Source organism: Vicia villosa, unplaced genomic scaffold (genome assembly GCF_029867415.1).
Source record: "Vicia villosa cultivar HV-30 ecotype Madison, WI unplaced genomic scaffold, Vvil1.0 ctg.004926F_1_1, whole genome shotgun sequence".
In the NCBI taxonomy this organism is placed as follows: domain Eukaryota; kingdom Viridiplantae; phylum Streptophyta; class Magnoliopsida; order Fabales; family Fabaceae; genus Vicia; species Vicia villosa.
The window spans coordinates 40,610-49,046 of NW_026706543.1; the positions used below are offsets into that span (position 1 = coordinate 40,610).

General features: G+C 30.2%; 1 long non-coding RNA gene across 1 annotated transcript; it reads left to right on the forward strand.

Moving 5' to 3' along the window:
* Positions 1-5,160: 5,160 nt before the first annotated feature.
* LOC131642398 (uncharacterized) lies at positions 5,161-7,638 on the forward strand. The gene is made up of 3 exons (XR_009295873.1): positions 5,161-5,273; positions 6,609-6,751; positions 7,361-7,638. It is a non-coding gene; the product is annotated as an uncharacterized LOC131642398 (long non-coding RNA).
* Positions 7,639-8,437: the final 799 nt, after the last annotated feature.

The window sequence follows — 8,437 nt, forward strand, 5'->3', positions numbered from 1 at the left end:
CCAAGACCAAATTGGTCTTGGAATGTTTCGGATATACGCTTCCGAAATAATTAATAATTATTAAAAAAATTAAAATCAAGGTGAATGAATACAATTAATAGGTATAAAATCAAGGTGAATCAATAAAATGAAGGTGAATCAATAAAATCAAGGTGAATCAAAACATCCTAAACTATTTGAAAGTTAAAAATTATTTTACTAACTTATATAAATCAAAAACATTTTAATTCCATAAGTAAATTTTGAATTATATAGAATTAAATATAAAATTTATTCATTAAATAAAATTAAGACAAAATCTTTTAATTTTTTTAAACTAAATAAAAATTATCTCATTTTTAATTATGAATCAGAATAGAAATATATAAATATATAATAATAATTATTAATTTTGTAAGTGAAATATATAAATATATAATATATAAATATATAATAATTAATATATAAATATATAAATATATAAATATATAATAATTATTATAAATTAAAACACTCATTTTTTTAATTTTTATAATTATATAAATATATAAATATATTTACAATTAATATATAATAATTATTATATAAATATATAAATATATAATAATTTTTATAAATATATAATAATAATTATAATTATTATATAAATATATAAATTAAAACACTCATTTTTTTAATTTTTTTTTGTAGATACATAATGATTATTATAAATATATAAATATATAAATAAAAAATTATAACTCATTTTGTAAGTGAAATTATTTTAATTTTTTTAAATAAAATTATTTTAAATTTTAAAATATGAATCAGAATAGAAATATATAATAATTATTATTCATAACTAATAAATTATATCAAAATATATAATTATTATTATTTATTACTCATAAATTATATCAAATTTATAATATATAAATTAATTCATATCCTAAAATTAATTTTTGGAATTTTTAGATTTTTTTTGTTTTTTCGGAGATGGATCACCGAATTAATCAAAATCCCAATTTTTGGGATTTTTTCGAAAATGCACTTCCGGAGTCTGAAAAAATTTAAAAAAAAAAATATTTCGAAAATGCATTTTCGAAGCAGGGGTAAAATGGGATTTTCGCTGGGGGTGACCCCCATAGGGAGGTGGGTAAAGAAAAAACCTTATAGTATCTTAACATGTGCCCTTAGGGCACATATTAGCATGACCCAAAAAAAATGTAAATGAGACACTTATTATGAGACGGAGGGAGAGAGTAACTAAATGAGAGAAGGCAGAAACAAAGAAAATAAATTTCAAATCACCTTGCAATTGATGAAGAGAAATGATATTTTTACACTATTTCATACATCTACACCCAATACACTGTTCACAAATATGTGAACAATGTTTTTTTAAAAACTTTTTGATAGATTTTTCTATGATTTTTTTAAAAAAAATTACTTTGGTTAATGAAGTATTCAGAGTTTGGTTAGTATACATTCTAACATAAAAAGTATTTTTAAATTATAAAACAAAGTTGGTTAATTGAGTATTATAAATTGGTTAATATAGTTCATAGTTTGGTTATCGGTGTTCTAATATGAAATATTAAATCTTACATAATAAATCAACCTTGATTAATATTATGTATTAAGTTGGTTAATACAGTTCATAACTTGGTTAATGAGTTCTCAAATAAAAAAAATTAAATAGTAAAACAAAGTTGGTCAATGAAGTGTAAAAGTTGGTTAATACATTTATAATTTAGTTTCAAAACATAGTTAATCATATATATTTTATTGGTTAATGAAATAGTGAAAGTGGTTAATAAGTTATAAGTAAAATAAATGGTTAATGACGTATATTTTTGTGGTTAATGCAATTGTGAAGTTGGTTAATGACATAATTTTATATTTGTATTATAAAATAAATTTTAAAAATAAATCTTTTTTTGTAAAAAATTAAAAATAATATTATTTTAATAAAAAACCATTGTTCACCGTATAAATACGACGAACAATGTATACAGTGTAAGTATTTGGTGTAGGAAATGGTGTATAAATAGCATTGCTGATTGATGAAATATGTATTAGGCTGTGAAATATGAGAAATAATATTCCTACACAACACCCAATACACTGTTCACAAATATGTGAACAGTTTTTTTAAAAAAAAACTTTTTGATAGATTTTTCTATGTTTTTGAAAATTACTTTGGTTAATTAAGTATCAGAACTTGGTTAATAAAGTTCAGAGTTTGATTAATATATATTCTAACATAAAAAAATATTTTTAAGTTATAAAGTAAAGTTGGTTAATTGAGTATTATAAATTGGTTAATATAGTTCATAGTATGATTATCGGGTGTTCTGATATGAAATATTAAATCTTACGTAGTAAACCAACTTTAGTTAATATTATATATTAAGTTGGTTAATACATTTCATAATTTGGTTAATGAGTTCTTAAATATAAAAGAAATTAAATAGTAAAATAAAGTTGGTCAATGAAGTGTAAAAGTTGGCTAATACATTTATAATTTAGTGTCACGAAACAAAATCTGAGTTATGAACAAGAATAATAACAGCAATAATCAACGTGCAGAAAGTAAATAACACAACGATATGTTTACCCAGTTCGGAACAATCCTTCCTACTCTGGGGGCTACCAAGCCAGGATGAAATCAATATTTGATAGTATCAATTCGAAAGTAAACAGTCCCAGTTTACCCTTCTCACTTAATCACTACCCTTCCTATGACTTCTACCTAAGACTCACCTAGGTATGAGGCCCTCCTCAAATCCGTTCCAATCACAATCCCTGTGACAAAAATTAAGAACAAAGAAAAATAACCAGAAGATACTCTTCCAAAACCAACTACTCCTCGATGCTTAAAAGCTTACGAGGATGCATATACTCTCCTTGCTTAAAAGCTTCGGAGATCATAACAACATCCAACACCTAAAGGTTTGTGAATGTACACATATGGAACCCTTAGTCCATAATTACTTGGAACAAAAGCTGTGCGTGAAAATAAGGATTCGCTGAGCCTTTATAGATCGGCAAATGCTAGAAATCTTGGTCACAACCTTGGGCCAGTAAAAATAGGATTCTGAACACCTAAAAGGGCTAATAGCGCAGCTAGAGCACAACGTCAGTTTAAGCAACTGACAACCCAAACCCGAAAAATAGAAACTAGCTAAAAAGTTTCAAAAACCTGTAATGTCAAGACATCTGCTTTGACATCTTCGCAAAGCTAAGCTAACAATATGTTTTACCAAAATTACTGTCAACAAAGAACCAACACTAACTCTTTAGAAATTAAAGAGTTTGGCGAAGATTTTTATTTTTCTTCGGTTGATGACTCGGTTTGGCTCGTCGATTATTTTTGTCTCCTTTGGTCTTTGAGAAGTTAAGTATGTGTATTTTGATTGATCCAGATGGTCCTATGATGGAGGGGTTTCCCTTTGCTCGCCATGTGGGTTAGTGGATTGATTTTCTTCTTCAAAGTGCCCGTCTGTCGTTAGAGAGTCTTTGCTTGCATCCCTTCCTTGTTTTCCTATATTTTGCAAAGAAATTTGAAAGTCCTATGTTAGGGAGCGAATATCCCTCAAGTTCTTGTGGTAGGAAGGTGACTTACGAAATTTCTTACCATTCAGAGGAAAGGTTCAGGTAAGCATATTCAACTATCTCTTAATTGTTCCTTATGTTAGAATAAGAATTGTTCTGATCAATATTCTTAGTTTTGATGATAACAATGTATATGAATTTTGTATAAGACAATGTGGTACTCTAATCCTACGCATTTTCCATTTCAGGAAATATATAAAGAGTGTGCACAATTCAGCGCAAGAAGCACTGACTTAGAAGGTTCAAGTATGCAACATCAGAACATGCTCTCACGAGACATCAAAAGATGGTCAAGCAGAATCAGAACATGGTCTATTGAAGCATCAGAAGAACTTGAGTTCAGAAGCAGAAGCACTGAAGTTCTTATGGTATCACGCTAGAAGCACTTCAAAATCAGAAGACAAGAAGATGCTCTGCACCAAGCTGATTGACTCTGATTAATTCAAACGTTGTATCTACAAAGATCAGATCAGAAGCAAGTACAAGATGACAGGCTACGCTGACTGACAAAAGGAACTTTAGAAGCTATTAAAGGCAAAGTCAGTTAAAGCAGGAAAAGCAAGGCTCGAGGTAGTTGACAAAAGAGTGAAACATTAAATGCAATGCTGTACGGATCACGCAACGCATTAAATGCTCCCAACGGTCATCTTCTCAAAACGCCTATAAATAGTGAAGTTCTGATCAGAAGCAAGGTTACCAATTTACGAACAACTTTTGCAAACTTGCTGAAACGCTGTTGAATCAAAAGCTATCAAACTTCATCTTCAACCTCACATTACTTTTGTAATATCTTAGTGAGATTTAAGCTTAGAACTTAAGAGAAATATCACAGTTGTGATTATAGCTTATTAAGAAGCATTGTAATACTCTTGTAAGAATTTGTTTACATTAATTTGTAAAAGGTTCCTAGAGTGATCAAGGTGTGATCAGAATACTCTAGAAGACTTAGAAGGTATCTAAGTGGAAAACCATTGTAATCAAGGTTGATTAGTGGATTAAATCCTCAGGTGAGGTAAATCACTCTAAGGGGGTGGACTGGAGTAGTTTCGTTAACAACGAACCAGGATAAAAATCATTGTGCAATTGTTTTTATCTTAAGAGTTTTTAAAGTTACACTTATTCAACCCCCCTTCTAAGTGTTTTTCTATCTTTCAATTGGCATCAGAGCGCCGGTTCTAAGGTGCAAGCACTTAACCGTGTTTAGAAAAGATTCAGGAAGAGAAAAACACTAAGTCAAGATGGTTGAAACTCCACCACCACTACCAAAAAACCGCCTAATTGCGGGGGTTATTTTAAGGAGGTTTGCAATAACCCCCTCAATTTGAAATATAATTTTATATTCGTTATTTTATGAAATAATATTAGATTATTTTGGGACGGTTTTAAAAACCCCGTAATTTGTTGAAATCTCATCGTCACTATGTACGATACTTTAGCCATTTTTAGGGGCCCACATTTTTTGACAAAAATTGAAAAATAATGTTTTTTTTCTTTTGACGTTTATTAACTATAGTAATTTAATTAAAAAAAAGGAGAAACTCTTCGTGTCTCAAAAAAACTCTTCAATGAAATTCAGCCACCACTAGCTTGAACCCTGGTACGTTGCTCTCTCTACCATCTCAATCTCTTCGTGTCACGCCACCCTGTTTGCCGTCTCCATCTGCCGCTTGCTGTCAATAACTTTATCATGATTAAAGGTTAGTTTCTCTTCTCCAATAGAAATTAGGGTTTTTCTTAATACTTGAATCCTCTTTTGCATAACTCTCAGATTCTCGTAAAAATTGGATTTGATTTAATTGCAGAGCTTTGTTGAAGATTATTCAGAAAAAGTGTTTTAGATCTCCTTTAAAAGTTAATATTTTCTGGGTTTCCTTCACTTTCTTTATTCATTTGAAACGTCATGTTATGTTTGATGCATTTCTTGCTTTGTATGCTTAGCTTATGTTTTTCAGCTAGTTTTTTTATGTGACCGCTGTTATAGTTTCTTGGGACATTGGTCAATATTATTGTCTATCATATTTCATTTGACTCTATTAAGTATCAATCAAAAATTTAGTAGGAAATTAGTTCAAGGTACCAGCTATTGTTAAAACGGATGAGTCTTGCGATTTATGTATGTAACTTGTTGGTACAGAAATTAAATCGTTGCAATCAAATTTAACACTGGAACAGATCTTTGAAAAAGAACCCGAGAATGGAGGTAGTTAATGTGCATTTTGACATTGTTGAATTGGAGTTGGAGATTTGGAATGTTTCGACTAAGATATAGTTCTTGTATGTTATCTTCTGCTCCAGGTTCAAGAATTAGAGAATAAGTTGAACAAGTTACGCAAGTGTTACTTTGGTGAAGCCAGAAGAATGCGAGTTAGTTGAAAGAATGTTGTCAGAGAAAATGAGTTCGTGGAGAAAGCGCAATAGAATGTTGTCAGAAAAAATGAGTTCGTGGAGAAAGTGTAAAAGAATGTTGTCAAAGAAAATGAGTTAGTAGAGAAAACGCAAAAGAATGTTTAAGGATCACCTAAGGATCCCAAGGAATATTTCAGTAGGAGCTTGGAATAGAATATGATGAAGATATTGAGGTTAGTGTGCAGTCATACAGTGGCCTGATCCCTTGAGGTAAGAAGTGGCCAAGGGGACATTAATATATTTATTGAAACTATGAAGTCTGTCCTTAATCAATAAACATAGGTACATAGATTATTTGGAGTTTTTAACTTACTGAACATGAACGCAAATTACATAGCCAATGTAATTAAGTCTTTATAAGTTAGACTCGGTTTTCGGGGTTTAAAACACTTGCCGTTACAAATGTAATACACTTGTAATTTCATTTGATATTGTACTTGAAGACTATAAAATATAATGTCACCTTGCATTTATGTATGTAACTTGCGATTTCATTTGACATTGTACTTGAAGACTAGAGAATATAACATTGTTTTGTGAACTTCATTCAATGTTCTATTATTGTGAGAGGTGAGGATGATTCAAACTGCAATGTTTGAAAATTCTAACTCACTATTAATATGCAGTGATAAAGAGAAAATTGGGGCTGTTATGAAAGATGAGATTCAGCCTGATGCGATTTGGGAGCAGAAAGTGAAAGACGTTGAAGTGGAACGCAATTGGAGTGAAGTGAAAGATGAAATTTATTTGGAGTTCTTCTCTGCTACAGGTCTTCTTTTTTCCTTATCATCTCTATGTTTCTCATTTTCTTATTCAGAGTAGTTACATTAAGGTTTGTCCATTTTTTAATTCTAATAATTAATAATGATTTAGTTTTAGCTTTGTTTATAAACACAAGCTTATAATCATTCAATTTGCAGATTAAGTTATAATTGTGATAAAAATAAAATGAAATTGTTTTAATATAATGCATAAGATTTTTTATAACCTATCCTTGAAAGTTAATGGAAATAAGTTTAAAAGAGTGTTCGAAGCGCTTATGTCTAAATTTCAAATATATCAATTAAGAGAGACTCTAAGTTGGAGGGCTTTTCTTCCTATCATGGAAATTACTATTTGAAATAGAATTATAATTATTAATAAGGTTTGTATTTTCATATAGGGACTCCATTTGGATGCTAATAGAATTAATTTTGACCATGGTTTTATGAAATTTGTTCACCATATATCCTGTTCATTTTTAAATGGTTTGTGTTTTATGCCATCTAAAGTTTAAAATTGGAATATGTTTTTGTTTGGCGATAGCTTCTAGGCACTTTTGACACTGTATTTTTCTGTTGACATACTATGCATGTGTGTCTTGTGATTGCTTCTGCAGCTAGTATGTTAGAAGCCTTGAGTGCTCTGCTAAAATAATGCCTGAAGAATGTCTGAGTCTGGACACTTTATTTTGCTAGGGGTATGCCTTTGTTCTTGAATTGGAAGTACTTCACTTAGTTGGTCAATTCTTGTTTGCCTCTGGTTTCTTGCCCATCTGCAAGAATCCTACTTGAAGTGTGGGTAGTTTAAAATCTAATTTACTTTGTTTTTGTTTTGTAACTTGAAAAAGGTCATGTGAAGTTTTGGAGAAAAGAGTCTTGATAGATAGGGATTTTGTTATTTATATGATTTATTTGTAGGATTCAATAACTCAATAAAAATCTTTTGTAGGATTTATTTGTTACCCTGTTACGATTTCATTATTGTATTTTATATATTATTTGCTTAGCCTTTATCTGCAGGAATATAGATAGAAGTCTAAAGAAGTAATCTATCTAAAATGAAACCGATGAAAGATCTTTCAGTTCTCTAATGACCATAGTAATGAATTTTTTTATTCAATTTAAACAATTTGCGGGGGTTTTAAACCTCTGCAAAACAAAACCCCGCTATTTGACACGATACCAGCGGTCGCTAAAAACTCCCGTAAATAATTTGTGGGAATTGTATAAGCGGCAGTTTTCATAACTCCCGCAAAAAAATTTGCGGAGGTCAAAAACTCCCGCAAAATGGTTTTAAAACCCCCACAATATAGCGCGATTTTTTGTAGTGCACCTACATCTACATCTGGCTCTGCTGAGCAATACAATGGAAATGGTAACAATGGCTACACTAGACCACCAGTATTCGATGGTGAAAACTTTGAATATTGGAAAGATAAACTCGAAAGTTACTTGGATTAGATGGTGACTTATGGGATCTTCTGGTAGATGGTTACAAACATCCTATGAAAGCTAGTGGAGTAAAGCTGACAAGACAAGAAATGAGTGATGATCAAAAGAAGCAATTCAAAAATCATCACAAGTCAAGGACTGTTTTGCTAAATGCTATCTCTCATGCTGAATATGAAAAGATATCTAACAGGGAAACTGCCTATGACATATATGAATCATTGAAAATGACTCATGAAGGAAAT